A 17601-nucleotide genomic window follows, 5' to 3' on the forward strand; every position below is an offset into this window, starting at 1 on the left:
TTTAGCAAAAACAAGAAAAAGAAATTGAGGTAATAAACATATGCAAAAGGAAACAAAATTTATTATTTTTGCACATGATAATGCACTTTCAGAACACTAGAGAGTCAACTAAAAGTTAATTGAAATAGTTAACAACTTTAGCAGTGTTGAATATAAGATAAATCTACATAAATTATCAACATTCATATATATATATATGTATGTATAGTATCTTTCTCACACATGTGTGTGAACTAACTATATATAACTAACAAAACCTAGCAGGAAGAGTTACAAATAGAAATTACACGCAAAATTACAAGTGAATCTATAAAATAAAATTAGAATTGTATCTACCAAGATTCACCAAGGGATTAAATGAATCTAAGTAAAATACTCTTTTGAAGAACTACAGACCAAAACAATAGGAAAAAGATTAATTGATCTTTGGTAAGCTTAGTCAACAAAATAAAAATAACAATGCTATTTTAATTAATTTATTTCTGTATCAATCAAGTTCTGGCCCCAAATTTTGCATACCTAAAAAAATAACAATAAAATTATCAAAGAGGTACATAAGATAAAGGATCTGAAAGGTAAAAATGAAAAAAAAAGTGTGTGAATAGAATCAGCACTAGTTCTCAAACTGTGTTAATAAGCAATAATTAAAATTATTTGCTGTTTTAAAAAAAGAGAGAAGTAGATAAGTGGATCAGACTAACTACCCAAAATCCAGAAGGGAAAGTAGGTTAATGAGGGAAAAAAATCTTTGCAATAAATTTCTCTGAGAAGGATTTTATAACCAATATTTAGGGACTGATTCAAATTTATAAAACTAAAAGTAATTTCTCAATAGACAAATGGCTAAAGAATACAAAGAAGCAGTTTTCAAAGGAAGAAATGCAAATAATAATGTAAAAATGTTCTTAATAATTAGAGAAATCAGATTGAAAGCAACTTTGAGGTTCTGTCTCCTATCAGATTGGCAAAAATGACAAAAGAGTAAAACAACAAATGTTGGAAGGGTTATTGAAAATTATATGCATCAATGCATTGCTAGTGAAGCTGTGTATTCGTCTAGTCACATTGTATTGAACTTTACTCAGTAAGTTATCAAAGTTTGCATTCTTTGTCATAGCTATAGCACAGCTAGACTGATAGCCCCAAGAAAGCCAAGAAAAGGATCTATATTCAAAAAAAGAAAACATGGTAGCCAAAAACTGGACTAAAATGGTGTCTTTCTATTAAATTATAAAATGGAAAATGTCAGAGGAGGATGAGAAGATCTCTTTGAATTGATGCAGAGGAGAAATAGGAGAGCAAATTATGAATAGAAACAACATCATAGAGAAAAATAACTTGGTAAGATTTAAAAAACTGATTAATAAAATGATAAACCAAAAGAATGAAAATGAAACATATCACATCTCTTAACAGAGGTGATAAACCTTAAATAAAGAAAGGAATATATGTTTTCAGGCATTAATGTAAGAATTTGTCTGCTGGACTATGCAATTATATGTTAATGATATTACTTTTAAAAGTTCACTTTATTGGGAAGTAATGAGAAGGAATAATCAATAAAAAATTTTGTTAATTAAAAATAAACAAAATCAGCAATTTTTCAAAAAAGAAAGCCTTTAAAAAATCATTGGCAAGAAGGTTCATTTCTGAAAGGAAAGAAGAAAATGAGGGATCATGCAAAGACTTTTGGAATGAAAAGGGAGAAGAAAGAACTCTCAAAGAATGGCTTCATTTTTCTTAGTAAAGTAAGAGGATGTAGATTCATTTGAGAGACAGGGGAGGAAGAAGAGTTGTGGAAGATTTGAGAAAAGAATAGATGGTTGAAAAAAGATTCTGTGGGAACCAAGACAGAGAATCAATTAGAGGGGAGTAAATGTTTCAGGTAATGCTTAATATTATTTGGGTAATATGAATTTATATGTATCCATTAACAATTGTATCCATTGCCATGACTTTCTTCAGCTCTATGTTATAGCAATGTGCCTATAGGGCAAAGCAGATAAATGACAGAAATAATCCAGGGCAAAGGTTTGGAAAGGAATGAACAGTAACAAGAAATGGGAGCCAACAATTTGAGATTAGATTAAAGAGTAGAGCTGAATTGTTAACCATAGAAAAGAGTAGGAAAGGAAGAAAGTAAAGTCAGAGCAGCAATAATAGCCTGAAAATGTAATGAGCCTTAGAGATTAAGGTAAACACAAATAATAAATTTAAGAGGAGGAAGGCAAAGGGAGAGATGGAATTATAGGTGGTCTCAGTTGGAGAGAGGAATGTTAGAATTTGTTATTAATAAAATGGAAAGTTTTCTTCTTGGGTAGTGTTGAGATCCATGCTGTGCCCATCCCCATGTATAGTGGAAGAAGAGTGAAAGAGTTATGTCATGGTATTTGAGGAGATTGAGGAGCTGGGAAATTACAGACCTCTGGGAAGGATTACCATGGTTGCTGAAGTCTCCTAATATAAAAGCATAAGTTGGAGAAAAGAAGAAAGTGAGCAAGGTATTTATCTCTTGGAGCCAAAATACAACAGCTACCATGATTTGAATAGTATGGATAATTTTAATCTAGTGAACCCCAAAGGAGGAGATTTGCTGAGTATTTGCAATGAAAGGAGAATCTGGAAGAGACAGAAGGAAGCAAAGATTATTCTGACTCACCCTAAAGGAAAGTGCAACTAATATTTGAGAGAAAAATCAGGTATGCAATATCATTTAAGAAAAGCCAGATGTTAGTGAAAGTTAGTAGGAGGAAGAAATGTGAGACACAGAGACCTAAAATAAAAGGATATATGTTCACTATGAAATAGGAACTACAGAGTTTACAGTAAAACTGATGGGTATGATTGAAGTGGAATCTTGGATATTTTAGGATAGATGAAGATGGAGAGAGAGAAATGGAGAGAGGAGGTTAAGAATCATTTGCTCCTAAGATGCATACAGGGATAAGGAGAGAGAGAGAAATAAGAAGTTCCTACATTGTTGTAAAGACTGTGGGGGTGGGAGGAGGGAAGTGTGATTAGGAGAAAAATTGTAAAATTCAAAATAATATATTAATTTTTAAAAAGAAGTAAAAAAAGTTCCTATATTGTTACTAATAGAGTAGGCAGCAACTGATTTTACAATGCTTACAATCTTAAAGGAATAGTCAATCTAGACAAGTGCTAGGAATGTAAAGTTTAGTTACCTGCCTCTTCCTCTGAACACAGAATAGGTAAGCCTGGTGGTGAAAAAAAGATCAGGAAACGTCAGAGTTTGGAAATGATTCCAACAAGAGCAGATTTGGCTAGAGTAGTCCTGAATGCAGTGCCTCAATGAGAGGGCTAAGCCTCTACAGGCTATACAAGTCTGTTGACATTAGAAAAATTAGTTAGTATAATTAAAGAAATGGATGATGAACCTTACAGGTAGACAGACTCTGCAGACAAGTTTGGCTTGTTCTATAATTCCTTTAAATAACAAGCAATCTCCCTCTGCACATTTAAAATGTTATTTACTTCAACTTTATATACATGCAACATTTAGGTCTATTGCCTCAGTAAAGTGCATCTATATAGACACATATATGTACACACATTGGTCACTATATGAACATCTGCAAAACTGTTCATATATGACTAAAGGAGTATATTGGTATGACATAAGCCATGAGTCACTTGCTTAATTCAACTCCCAGGTCAAAGGAAGTAAACAGTCTTATGCAGATCTATTTGTAACGGCAATGTAATGAGATCTCTGGAGACCAGTGCTGAAATCATCTGGAGAGTTCTCTTTTGAGAATAAACTCCCAGTTCCTGTGAATTGGTTTTACCTTCTGCAAGTGTTCAGAATGTGATGAACGAATTATTTCATCTTATTTTCCCAAATAGTATCTCAGCTATTTTTAAACCAGTTCTCATTCCTACCCCCCCCATACCACTTTATTATCATACTGTTTCAGAGAAAATCAGGAATATATCGGGAAGTGTTTCTTAAGTCCGTTTTCAAATAACTATAATAAATAAGTATATATATCCTTATTGTTGTTGTTCAGCTTTTTCAAATGCCTTCAACTCTTTGTAATGCCATTTGGAGTTTTGTTGGCAAAGATATTAGCGTAGATTGCCATTTCCTTCTCCAGCTCATTGTACAGATGAGAAAACTCAAATGAGGCAAACAGGGTTAAATGACTTGCCAGGGATCACCAATAGCTAGTAAGTGTATGAGTCCAGAACTCAAATTTTTCTGACTTTAGGCCAGGCACTCTATTATGCTTCTTAGGTGTCATAGTAGATATCCTATATGGAACAATTTATTTTTAATTCATGAATATATAGAATCAATCACTTTCCATAATCATCCAATGCATTAGAGCAAAGTACCTTGTAATTCAATATAGATGATATTCTTGTCCCCTATTATCATTATTATTTATTGTATACCCATTATATTATTAAATATATATATACATTATTATATTATCACATATACATCACTAAAGACAGACAAACCACTTTTCCAATTCAAGAGGGAAAAGGAAAAGGAAAGGAATTTTCCCCCTAGAATAAACTTGGCAATATTTGCTGTTGCATTCATGATTATCTCTCTGCTGATATATATATGTATATATATATATATATATATATATATATAGAGAGAGAGAGAGAGAGAGAGAGAGAGAGAGAGAGAGAGAGAGAGAGATGGTGCATCATATACATTTATACTCTATCACATTATAATATATGGATATAATAGTGTCCTCTATCCTAAAAATACAAAAGATCCTAAAAAAAAAATTCTTGACCCCTCTAATTCCTTATACATTTCATCCTATCCCTTTTATTATTGATCAGTCAACAGTTAATCTTCTCATTTTTTTGCAATCTGGATTCCACTCTCATTATTCTACTAAAAGTGTTAATGTCATCTCACCACCAAATTCAATATTTGTGCATTTCCTCATCTTTCTCTATATTTCTTCTTCATTTGGCAGTGGTGATTATGCTTAACATTGTCAAATAAAAGGAAGTGTGGTTTGATGGAGACTGCTAAACTCAAAAACCAGGAGAGACATGGGCTCTCACCTTTAATGCTTTCTATAGAAACTATGTCATAAATGGGCACCATGTCAAGTGAGGTTATAATATAGTTCCACAGAACAAAACACATATACTGCCATATTTTGGATATTTCTATTAAATCTGATACTTGGCCTGAAGATAACAGAAATGTAGGATCATCTTTTTAGCCAATCAGTATTACTCAGGTCAAAGTCAAATTATTCTTTCACTTTAATACTAAACACTGGTTAAATATTTTAAAGAGGTATCATCAGGAGATGATTTTATTTGGAGAACTATCATGCATGGTATGCCTTGATTATGACCCAAGATGTATAGACCTATGGCCATAAGAGATCTCAGAGCCCTCTAATCCAACCATATCATTTTATAGATATGGAAACAAGAGGGCCAGAGAGTTTAAGTGATATATCCAGGGTCACACAGGTGGTAAGAATCCTAAGAGAATTTGAACTCAAATAGTATCTCGGCTTATTTTAAAACATTCTGCTCTGATAATAGAACAAGCATTCTTTCCACTAGTGTACTCTTACCTCCTGAAGAGGTAAGAGGGACGTCTCCATGAATACATTTCCTCTGATCCTTTAGAGATCTCACATTTCTTTTTTTTTTGTACCAAAATACAATGCTTTAGGAGTTTTCTTTATTAACAAGAAGTAAAAACATAAATATCTCTTGTTTTTCCCCTTTCCTCAAGGGTAGGGACCTTGTAACTTTCCTAGACTTATATAATAATTTTTTCCTCTGGGCTATCCAAAACTCTACAGCTTCACACTACCTTTGCACATGAAGGAAGTGGCAAGTGCTGTTTTTAGTTTAAGAATTCAGCACATTTCATGTTCACTAAGCTTGAAATGTGTAAAACTGTCAATTATCCTATAGTTCTATTCAGAATTAAATATTGAATGAACTTCTTTTTATAGCTTGAGGCATGAGGTCTTCTTGAGTGTGTAATTGATGAAAATAATTGAATGTTATTCAAGCAAAAACAAAACACTTAAACCCTCTCCATGTTCTGGATATTTCAGTTAAAACTACTTGCTTCAACTGAGTAGTTAAAAATTGAAGATATCCACATTACCAATCAACATCATTCAAATCAAAGTCAATATGTGCTTGTCCCTGTGGTACTATTTCTCAAAAATTTCATGAAACATAGTCTTTCATTTAAAACACAATGTTTTTTTGTTTTTGTTTTTTTTGGCAAGGTAAACGGGGTTAAGTGGCTTGCCCAAGGCCACACAGCTAGGTAATTATTAAGTGTCTGAGCCCAGATTTGAACCCAGGTACTCCTGACTCCAGGGCCGGTGCTTTATCCATTGCTCTGCCTAGCTGCCCCATTAAACACAATGTTAATGAAAACCTTGAAATAAATTTTTTCAACTTTTTAATGCTTATTTCTGACACAATATTTTGGGTAGAGTTCAAATCAGGCCTCAGACACTTAATAATTACCTAGCTGTGTGGCCTTGGGCAAGCCACTTAACCCCATTGCCTTGAAAAAACTAAAAATAAAAGCATAAAAAAAATATTTTGGGTAGAGAAGAGAAGAGAAGAATTCTGAACCTAGCATTTCATTAGCATAAAGAAGTCCCAGTGACAAAACTCCCTCTAGCAGTGAAACCCTTCTGCAATTTATAGTTCTAGAGTGCTTGTGGAAATGAAAAAATAAGTGACTGACTTATGCAAAGTCATACAACCAATATGTGTCACATAAAGAACTTGAACCCAGGTCATCCTGACTCTAAAGTTGACTCTCTTCATTGAGCTCATCATATAACAAAAGTGTGAATTGAAAAGAAATCTCTATTGAATATCAGAACTCTTGAAGACTGTCTGCTCAAATTCTTTATCAACCTTTTCCATGGTGAATGTAAGAGTTTGTTTTGCTTGACAATGTATATTGTTATAAGGTTTTTGTTATTTTTATTTTTCTCAGTGGCAATGATAAAGGAGAAGTGAAGCAGGAAAATACTTGTGTGTGTGTGTGTGTGTGTGTGTGTGTGTGTGTGTGTGTGTGTGTAAAAGTTCCTTTGTCTTGCTACAAACAGGAAAAAAGAAACTCCTGAAGAATGAGCATCCTTTACATATGTAACTTTTCAACTCAAACACATTGTGTTTGCTACAGGAATATATCTAATGGTTCTGTTATTCCCTCTACTCTAACTGTGCATAGAGAATTCCTGGGTAGATGGTTTTGTGTACCCATTACCAGATTCCATTTGATAATAAAGGTCCAAGGCATGTGCTGACGATCAATCAAGTGTAAGTTCTAATATTTATGGGTATCACCCAACCAGAAGGTATTCTAGGCCACTCACCAAGTTTCTTACATGTTTCTTTTGGAGCCCCAAGGACTGACAGTCACTATCTCTTTCATAATTCCTTTGAAGATAGTGTCATTTTCCCCTCACTATTCTACATAAAGGTTTCTGTAGATTATGATGTAAGATAGATCAATAACTACATAATCACCACCCTATTTGGGAAATTTGACCTCTTGAGTTCAAATCTAGGCTAATTACTACCTCTGTGACCTAAGAGAAGGCATCCCTCTACCTCATTTCTCTCATTTGTAAAACAAAGATGTTAGACCTATGTTCCTTTTATTGTCTCTCAGTTCTGAACAAATAATTATTTAATATTATGATACTTGAAGTGTTCCCTAATTACTTGAGCCTCTGTGGATAGTTATAACAAGCATTAATCAGATTAAGTATAGTAAAACATAATGATTAGCAAGAGTTCACATTAATTTTTATTTAAGTCATTCATATAACCATAAACTATCCTTGATCACAAAATATGGATAGAAGAGTTTGAGGCTGAGGCATTAACAGATCCACCTACCCTTCTTCATAGAAGATGTGGCAGCTATAAGATATAAGAATCACTTTGACTTGCCATAGGATATCTTCTTACAATAATTTATGATCTACTTTTGCTAACTGCCCTGATTTTTGACATCTCTGGGGCTCTTTACTTCTCAGTTCATCTCTCTGCAGTCGCCAACTACTCTTGCATATGGACTACACCCACATAGGTACTGAAAAACTATTAAATTCTTAGCAAAAAGAAACAACTAGTTCCATCATGATTATCATAGATCATAGCAAAATAAGATTAAAACTGGAAAATGTCTTAGAAACTGAGTCCAACCCTTCATTACACAGTTGAAGACACCTAGCCTAAAAAGGGATCTGCAACTTGCTCAGGGCCATACAGCCAGATAAGATCTGAGGCATGTACTGAACTCAGGTCTTTTTGACTTCAGGCTTGGCATTCTTTGCATTGCACCTCATTTTCTTTCCCTTTCAAAACTTTTAAGCACCAAATCTCCACATTGGGGGATCATCCTGAAATACTGATTGGAAGAGTGGGACCTAAGTATTCTACACTAGCCATGGTCAGATCAAAGTATCACCCTTTGCAAGTACCAAAGTAAGTGTACTCCTAGGGAACACTGTTGCTGTATATTGGGGTGAGTCCTTGCCATAGCTATGCAGTTAGTAAGGCAGTTGGTATTCACATAGGTGAATATTAAAATATTAAATATTAAATTAAATTAAATATTAAAATGCCTGATAAGTCATTTTATTCTTTAAAAAAATAAGAGAACTCAGTGATGCATATAGTTCACATCTGGAACTGTTATTTTAGCTATTGCCTATGAAGTGTGACAATCTTACTTCCCTATCACTTCCATGATCAAATATAAAATCCTCTGTAAAGCATTCTAAGTCTTCATAACCTGTCCGCTCTCCCACATACTCTCCTAATGTTACTCTTTATATCCCACTACATGGTCTATGATCCTCTAACATTGGCTTCCTTGCTGTTCCTTGAACAAAACACTCCACTTTTTCATAGGTTCTCCCCCCCCCCCCACCATGTCTGGAATGCACTCCCCTCCTCTTCTCCATTTCCTGGCTTCAAGTCCCAGAGAAATTCTACCTTCTACAGGAATCCTTTCCTAATCCACCTTAATATTTGCACATTCTCTCTGTTAATTAACATTTATATGTATATATGTATGTATAGCTAGATATTCTATATATAGCTGGTTTGTTCATAATTATTTTCATGTCGTCTCTGCTATTAGACTATAAGCTCCTTGAGAATAGGAGCTCACTTTTTTTTAACTTTTTTTGTATCCCCCAGAGCTTAGCATAGTGCCTCCTAGTACATGGTATATATGTTTAATAAATGTTCATTGATTTACTGACTGACACCAGTGATAAGATTTTGTCCATTATTATGAACTTTGGAAGTAGCAGTGGGATAAATCACAGAAGAAATTATTCAACATTATGCAGCAAATATCTTATGTGATCTTCCTCAAAACTGAATAGTCTTCCTAGGTTTCTAAAAAGATATAAGAAGAAATGGATTTGATTCAGTACTAAAACCTTTTTTTCTGGTCAAGGTATATTAAGCAAGATGAATTCTCCCATAGGGAAGCAAGGCTGGAGTATGAACACTGCCATGATACACCTGGGCCACAACTCTTCCTCTTTAGCCAATAACCAAAAAGCTATGGTCTTGGGTTTTGGAACAGGTGAACAGTTCAACTTGAGTGATCACCATCCAGAATATTACTGTATTTAGGGAGACGGGAGGTTTGCTTATTTGGAAAAGAGGCATTTGAACTATGGCTGGCCCATGATCCAGAGCTGCTACAGCTATTGTAGTTGCCCATTGCAATGAAAGGGGGCACATTATTCAGATCTCTCAGAGTAGCCATGAGCGACAACTTCACTTTTGATCTGGTTATGGTATTCCTATGCTTTTAAGTACCAGGTAGCCAATTTAATAACATCAAAACAAGACAATATACCTACACCAAGTTGCTAATTTCTTTTCAAGTGGAAGAAGAGGTTTCCAGTTTTTACAGAGGTAGAAAATATTACTAAAGAGAGGAGGGATCCTTGGTCCAGTAGTCATGAAATTGAAGAACAACACTAGACTCCAGTGCTTGGGGAATACTAGATGATTAACTTATTATGACTATCTCCACAATGAGAACAATCATCATTTATTCAGACCAATTGGGTAGTTCAAAGAGATAAAAGCAGAGTATAAAGATAGAGACCTGTTACAGCTTATAAAATATTTGACCCTCAGGTCTCTGATCAGCCTATTCAGGTGTAGCCCTTGAGACCAAAAAAAAGAGGCTGAACCAGTCTTACAAAGTTGGAGAGTTTATTCTTGATTTGGGAGCAAGATAGAACTTTTGAAATTGAGGGCTGTCCTGGAAAATCTTTTCCATAAGACATCTGTCTGGCAACCAGGAGACAGGCAGAAGAGAATAAGGATCAATTAAATAAAGATAAAAAGAACAAAGTGGATGGATCAGGAGAAAAGGGTAAAAAGGTAGGGTTTGTTCAGAAGGAATGGAGATTTAGAATTTAGAATTATAGACTTTATAAATTGGAAGAAACTTCAGAAATTATCTATTCTAGTCCTTTCCTTTGATGGATATGGAAACTAAGGTCCAAAAAAAATCACACATCTTTGTAAGTAGCAACGATAGAGGGATGGAGAGAAAGCAAAAGAGAGAGAGAAACAGAGACAAGGAGACAGAGACAGAGAAACAGGTTTAGACAGAGATAAGGAGAGACAGAGAGACAGACACAGAGACAACCCACCTTCTGATTTCAAACCCAATCCTGTTTTCATTATACGACCAAAAGAGCAACAAACATTACTTGTTCCATCATCTCACTGGTCTACATAGTAACCCTTTATAGACATGAGCTGACTTCACTTGAAAAATGACTAAAAGAATGGTTAATACCTGAAACCCAGTTGAGGAAACAAAGAACCACCTGGAATCTTAACTGTCTCCATCTTTTTTCTTCCAATTTCAGTCCTTCCTTCCTTACTCTGTCCAGACTCAAGTATGAAGTCACGGAAAAACCCAGAAAGAAGAGTTGTTGGATGTTTCTCCTTTGAGGCTCACTAGAATGTAGTCTTAAACTCCAAAGTTGGCCAAAACAACAAAACTGACCCTGCTAATCCTGTATTGAGCCCAAGTCTGACCTGAACATCATGACTTGGCTTGGCTCAGCTGGTAAGCAATGGAAGGCCTGCATCCCAACAGTGACTTTAGAGTAAAACAGAGCCCAGGAGCAGAAGGCATAGTGGGGAATGGTTATCCTGCAGAGCCAGTTGTACACTCAAACAAAGCAGTTGTGTTCCCCAGATGTGATTGTACCTATTTCTAAAGCAGCCTTTGGCAAGTGGAAACTGAAGCAGATAGCAAAATGGATGTTTAGCTGGTTTGTCTATCATTATAAATTTCTTGTATGTTTTTTGTCTTTGTGAACTACAATGGAACCACAGAAACTGAAATGCTCTTTTCAGAGTGTAATTTATATAATACTGGACAACATGATATAGTGAAAGGAGCATTTCACTGAAAATCGAAGGGTCACTTTGAATTCCAAATCTGTCATCTATGTCACCCAAGAGAGATCATTTTACCCCCTCTGAGCCTCAGTTTCCTCATCTATAAAAGAGGACTATACTAAAAGATCACTAAATTTTCCTCCAATTCTAAATAATACAGTCCATCTTGAATGTAAAGATATAAGTTAATTGACTCTGAGAGGCATACATTTGTGCAATTGCATCATCTGCTCTAGCAACACTGTCTCATCTCAGAACATCACCTCCACTTTCTTTCCTCCTGTATCATTATTCCACCTTTGTATCCCTCAGCTTTGATGGGTCATTTTCTATTTCTCTATGTAGTCCATACCCATGGTATATATACATACCATCCCCAGCATCCTTTATCTGTGTGAGCTCCTTGAAGGCAAGGGCTGTCTTGCTTAATTTAACATCTAGCATATATTAAATATTTAATGATTGCTCTGTGTCTGTTTTTCTTTCTCTTCTCTCTCTCTCTCTCTCTCTCTCACTCTCTCTGTCTGTCTCCCCCCCCTCTCTGTCTCTGTGTGTGTGTGTGTCTCTGTCTCTCTCTGTGTGTGTTCTCTGTCTCTATCTGTCTCTGTGTCTGTCTGTCTCTCTCTCTCATCTCTGTCTGTCCTTGTTTCTCTGTCTCTTTCTCCTTGTCTCTATTTCTGTTTCTCTTTTGCTCTCTCCATCTCCCTATCTCTGTCTGTCTCTGATTCTCTCTCTCTCTCTCTCTCTCTCTCTCTCTCTCTCTCTCTCTCTCTCTCTCCCCTTGTCTCAATCTCTGTCTGTCTCTGTCTCTTTCTCTCTGTCTCTCCTGTCTCTCTGTATCTGTGTCTCTCTGTCAAATATAGCTGCCCCCAAAGACAGCGTTCACCAACATTCTCCTCTCCCTTCCAGGTCTCACAATTTTCTCTAAAATATTCCTTGCAACATTGATAGAAACTGCTAGAAATCCTGATTGATTCTGGGAACTTTGAGACTTCTTCATTTTCTTTTACTTAAATAGTTATTGTTGCAGTTTTTGATTTATACATAAAAAGTTGACAAAACAGTATAAAGACAAATTTATCCTGCTACCTGCCCCTTCTGTTTCAAGAGTTTGTTGTCCACTTCCCCCAGATGAAAATGTCCAATTAATTAACCTAGAGCTAAATTTAATTTAAGTACCCTTAATTCTAAATTTCAAGGAAAAAATAAAATTGCTTGCCTGAAAACTTCCTTATTTTCATAAAAAATCATATATAAATATTATAAAAATATTTATTTTCCATAACTTGCCATTTCTTTATGTCTAAGAATTATGCTTAAAGTAGTCTCAGTCATTTAAGATTTCCCTGATTGTAGACATTTTATTTACTTGAAATCAGAAGGACTTTGGTTGAATTTTGCTAGGTCATGTTCAGTCCTGTTCTTGTATCATAATACCATGACTTAGTAGGGATCCTGGTTACTCAAAGAATAATCCAGACAAAGAGAGACTGCTTGAAAGACTTTGTGTCTCAGTTTGCCAGATTGAGTGTCTGTCAACTGAAAACCAGTTCTTACCTTACTTGGTATGGTGATTATTTTTCAAGGTACATCAAATTTTGCAAATTCCCCTGTGTGGCACACAAGGATCTGCCTTGGTGAGGAGCATATACAGACCCACAAAACTACAGATCCTTGGAGTAAGTAAAAAATATATTTACTGATAAGACATTTTTCATTTTGAATCAGTAAACAAAAATATATGACTCATATTAATTGTATAATCACTTCATTGTCACAGCATTATGCAAATCTCTCTTCTGTCCTCTATATCAAACTTCCTTTTCACTTCTTTATTAAGTGGGCATCCCTTTTCTTAGGAAAGATATCCTCTTTAGCTATCACAGTAAGTGTATCTAATTACCACAAGAGTGATGCTTTTCATTTGACCCTGTAAGAGAAATGAAGGTAATAAGGAAGCAAATAGATCAATTCTAAATAAATTGGAAACTTTATGTAACATTTAATCCTAGGGCACAAGATTTGGGCCTGAGAGCTGGGGTCACTCACAGTATCTTGGCAGTTTCTTACCTGACCAATTAATTTCCAGTTGCTTCTTGTTTTAACAAGTAAATATTGATTGAACCCAGGAAGGCTGTGTCTATACAACTGGTTCAGCTATCTAGGATGAAGAAAAACTTCCTGGCAATTAGAATTGTACAAAAGTAGAATAGGGGGTCTCAAGAGTTTGTAGATTTCTCTGTTTAGGAATCAGAAGGGCACAGTTTCAAAAAATTAACTCTGCTATGTGTATGACCCTAATTAGTCCTATTATGTCTGGTCCTCAGTTCCTTTATCTGTCAAATAAGAGGATAGAATACACTAAATGATGATTAAGCGTCCAGTTCTGGACCCTTTCAAGTGTGTTGTGTTGAGGATGCCTTTTGATTATGGAATGGATTAGACAACCTGCCAGGTCCCCTCAAACTCTGAAACTCTGATTCTGTAGGCATTGGATTTTTTTTAAAAAAAGAATTTAATTGATAATATTTGAATAAACCAAAAATATCAGTAAGTTCTTTTGCATTGCATAAATGTTGATAAAACATACTACATACTTTAAAACATTTAAAGAAACAAATGTGGTTCCTGCTTTCAAGTGCTTCATACTGAGATAGAAAAGAAGATATGAGAAAAGGAGGAAAATGTAAGAAATAACAGAAAAAAGAAAACTGGGAGGAAAAGGTGCAGGAGCTTTTTGTATTTTTTTTTCACTGTTTCCTTCCAGCCTTGGTAACAGAACACTTATGGGCTCTCAAGGAGTCCTGACCTCATAACTTGGCCTTGTTCCTTGCTTGGAGACAGGAAGGTGTTGTTCCCTTGGTGACCAGCTTTCCTCAGACAGTATTAAGTTAAACATTCAAGTGCCTCTTCTGAAACTTGCTTAGATTTGTCCCTTTCCATCGACAAACTGTGTTAGCGCAATTTGTGTTGTGAAAGCCTCACTGTCTCTGAGACAATTGAGAATATGTACCTAGTGACAGAGATCAGCAGTAGGTCTTCAAAAGGGTCTATGTCATCACACCCTCTCACTCTTCAATGTGGGAAAAAATTCGAGAGACCTTGTCTTAGAAACTATTCAAGTACCCAATTTGCTGTTTTTTGGTAACATTGTAAAAGCTTTTTTCTCTCTCAAAAATTCTAAAACATATACTTTTAGGTTTAATAATTATATATTCAGACTGAAACATGAAAGTTGGACTAAAAGGTGCCCTTGACCTTTCTTCTTGTGGTCAAAAAGTATCCTGTCAAGTGGAAAGAGTGCTGAACTCGTTTTCCCAAAGTGCAAGTTTGAATTCAAGCAAAGCTGTGACCTTAGGGGAGCTGTTTCATCTCTCTAGGCTAATTTGTCATATAGAAAGTGAAAGAATTGAATTAGATGACTTCTAGTGTCTGTAATTCCTTTAACTCAGATTAACCTTTAACTTAGACTTGAGTCTCATGAGCTTCCAAGGAGTCTGGATAAAATTTTTGCTGAGGTTTTTGAATCATAACTCTTAGCTTTCATTAGCCTTTGATTTCCATTATAATCCTATGTATTTTATTTTTTTGTATATAAAAACATTATTCTAAAGGGGAGTCTAAATTTTTCTCCAAACTGCCAAAGGGCTAATGACACAAAAAGATTTTTAAGAGCTCTAGTTCTAACTTTTTGTAGACCCATTCCAATTCCCAGGGAGTTAACTCACTCAACTTTCCACTCTACTTTGAAATTAAGCTACCCTGACAAGTAAGCAACCCTCCATGATTTAGATGGCACCAGATCAGACTTTATATCCATCCCATCCAGTCATCCACCACAGCCTACTTAGAACAGAGATTTTGTCACTTACTTTGCCAACCCATGGGTAGCCCTCCCCCCCCATCCCACACCCATATTGATTCGATTTCAGGGAAAATATACTCATATACAATCATATACTCCATTACCCTATTGTTACATTCACCTGTCCTGTGACTGCCTAGACCAAAAACTAACCACCTATCTCCTATAGGTGTTCTTCTCCCCAATTAAGCTTTTTTGAGGGTAGGGACTGTTTTTATATTCTCAGAGAATAGCAGATTAACAAATATTTGTTGATTGGTTGAATACTATATACCTTTGGGGAATCGTTCTATCTCTATTCAGAAAGTAGGATCCTTAAGGGCTCTTTGATTTTGTATTGAATTACTAGCCAGGATCCTCTCCTGAAAGAGAAAATCTATCCTTTAACAAGTCTATGAGTTCTTTCCTTTAATTGTTGAGAGAAGAAAAGTTTTTCTCCTTGTTTGCCAATAGTCCATGGCCACGCATAAAGAAGCTTTTTTTCTATTCTAGAAGTTGCATAATGACAACTCTTTCCCAAGGAGCACATCTGCGCACAGAATCAAAATAAGCTCCTCACCTTTTGGGGGTTGCATTCAAGATCATCTTCAAGTTCAAGGACCTTAAATAATACAGGATGCATGCGGCAAGAAACAGTGGAACTGAAAGGTACTTGAACCTAGAGCTGGAAGAGTTGGATTTAATTTCTAGTTCTGCCATTTACTACCTGTGAGAACTCAGATTCTTCATCTATAAAAAGAGAGGTTTAGACTATCTTTTCTCTTTGATCCTGCAATTCCCTCTGAAGCATCAAGGAAAAGAAAAACAGAACTCATGTGGGAGGTTATCAATTAACAAACATTTATTAAATTGATATTAATGTGCCAGTTATTGCTTTCCACTTGAAGTCATCTCTCTTCCCTTGTTCACTATCTCAACTCCCACTTAGTAAAGAAGAATGAGTTAGAGAATTATGGATTATGTAAGACAAAAGTTCTTTTCTCATGTATTGCCCAGAATCCACATCCCTAATTCAATTTAGTTTGTTTTTAAGAATGTGGAGGAGGTAGGGTGAAAGAACTAGGAAGGAGGAATCACCTCATTTCCACACTATCTTGCTCCTGTTATTTTTATTATCACACTTCTCTACACTTCCTATTTTAATTAGGCCTGAAAACAATGTGCCAAAATTCCATGAGATTCTATTCTCCAAGTATTTCTAACTCTATATGGAAGAGGAAATCTTGGATATCTCCTAAGAGAATGATGATTCTCATCAAGTTTCATCAAATTCCATTCATTTCTGAGCCATAAAAACTCCTAAAAGTTGAAAAATCTTTGAAAAGTCACCTGAACTCCAGAGTCAATATAGGAATTCAATTCCAAACTTTTATTTCCTGAGATTTGCCCTTTTTAGTCTCAGCTGCTATAATTCAGGAAATGTTGGCTTCGGACATTGTTAAGACTATAAATATCCATGATTCACATTTGCTTCATTTAAGGATTCGTCAGGAGAGGTCTTTGGAGCTTAGGTCATTTGCTTTTACTTAAGTGAAATGAGTGGGTGGTCTCAGTTGAACTCAAAATAATAAATGAGTCTATTTCTGAAACCACCCACATAACTGGTATGAAATATGGCACTTTGACCAAACACATCAGCAAAATCATATTTGAGCTACTTGCCAGCTTTCTGTTATGGTAATCTCTCCAGATAAGGAAAATCTGGAAAACCAGTCCCAAGAAAATTTACAAAGAAATTTATATTCCCTTTGTTAATGAGCCGGAACCAGCATTCTCAGGGGGCTGGAAATCCATTGTCTCTCCAGAATACTACCTTCACTTAAACATACTTTCACATTTGCATAGCAGTTGGTGGAAACAATTCCTACTTTGAAGTGCCCATTATTTACCTGAGACTTGGATGACAAAATAGTTTTTCAATTGAATTTGTAATTATACTGCTTCTGAAACTGGGTTTCTTGTAGCCAAAAGGAATGGTCCTGTCAGTTTGATGTTCATTTTTGCATCCTTTTTTAAAACAACATATAATTGATACAATACAAAGACTAAAGATAAAGGGTTTTTTGATTGTCATTTCATTGAATGTCTCTCATGATAACTGTTATCCTTAGCAAAAATATAATTACAAAAAATTCACAGTATAAAAAAAAATTGGAGGGGTGGAATTCATAAAGCAGCCTCTGGTATCAGCATCATATATTTGTTTCCTCCAAATTATCAGTAATATGACTACTGAAAGAATAAATGACTTAAAGTCATTAGAATTA

At 35.2% G+C, this 17601-nt stretch overlaps 2 long non-coding RNA genes across 8 annotated transcripts in view; one reads left to right on the plus strand and one right to left on the minus strand.

Moving 5' to 3' along the window:
- LOC141488063 (uncharacterized) overlaps positions 1–17601 on the minus strand; it is a 238222-nt gene that overhangs the window by 158038 nt on the left and 62583 nt on the right. The window lies entirely within an intron of this gene.
- LOC141489954 (uncharacterized) lies at positions 10933–16009 on the plus strand. Its single transcript, XR_012469027.1, has 3 exons — positions 10933–11131; positions 13056–13148; positions 15827–16009. It is a non-coding gene; the product is annotated as an uncharacterized LOC141489954 (long non-coding RNA).

The sequence above is a fragment of the Macrotis lagotis genome, chromosome 5 (genome assembly GCF_037893015.1).
Source record: "Macrotis lagotis isolate mMagLag1 chromosome 5, bilby.v1.9.chrom.fasta, whole genome shotgun sequence".
Lineage (NCBI taxonomy): Eukaryota > Metazoa > Chordata > Mammalia > Peramelemorphia > Peramelidae > Macrotis > Macrotis lagotis.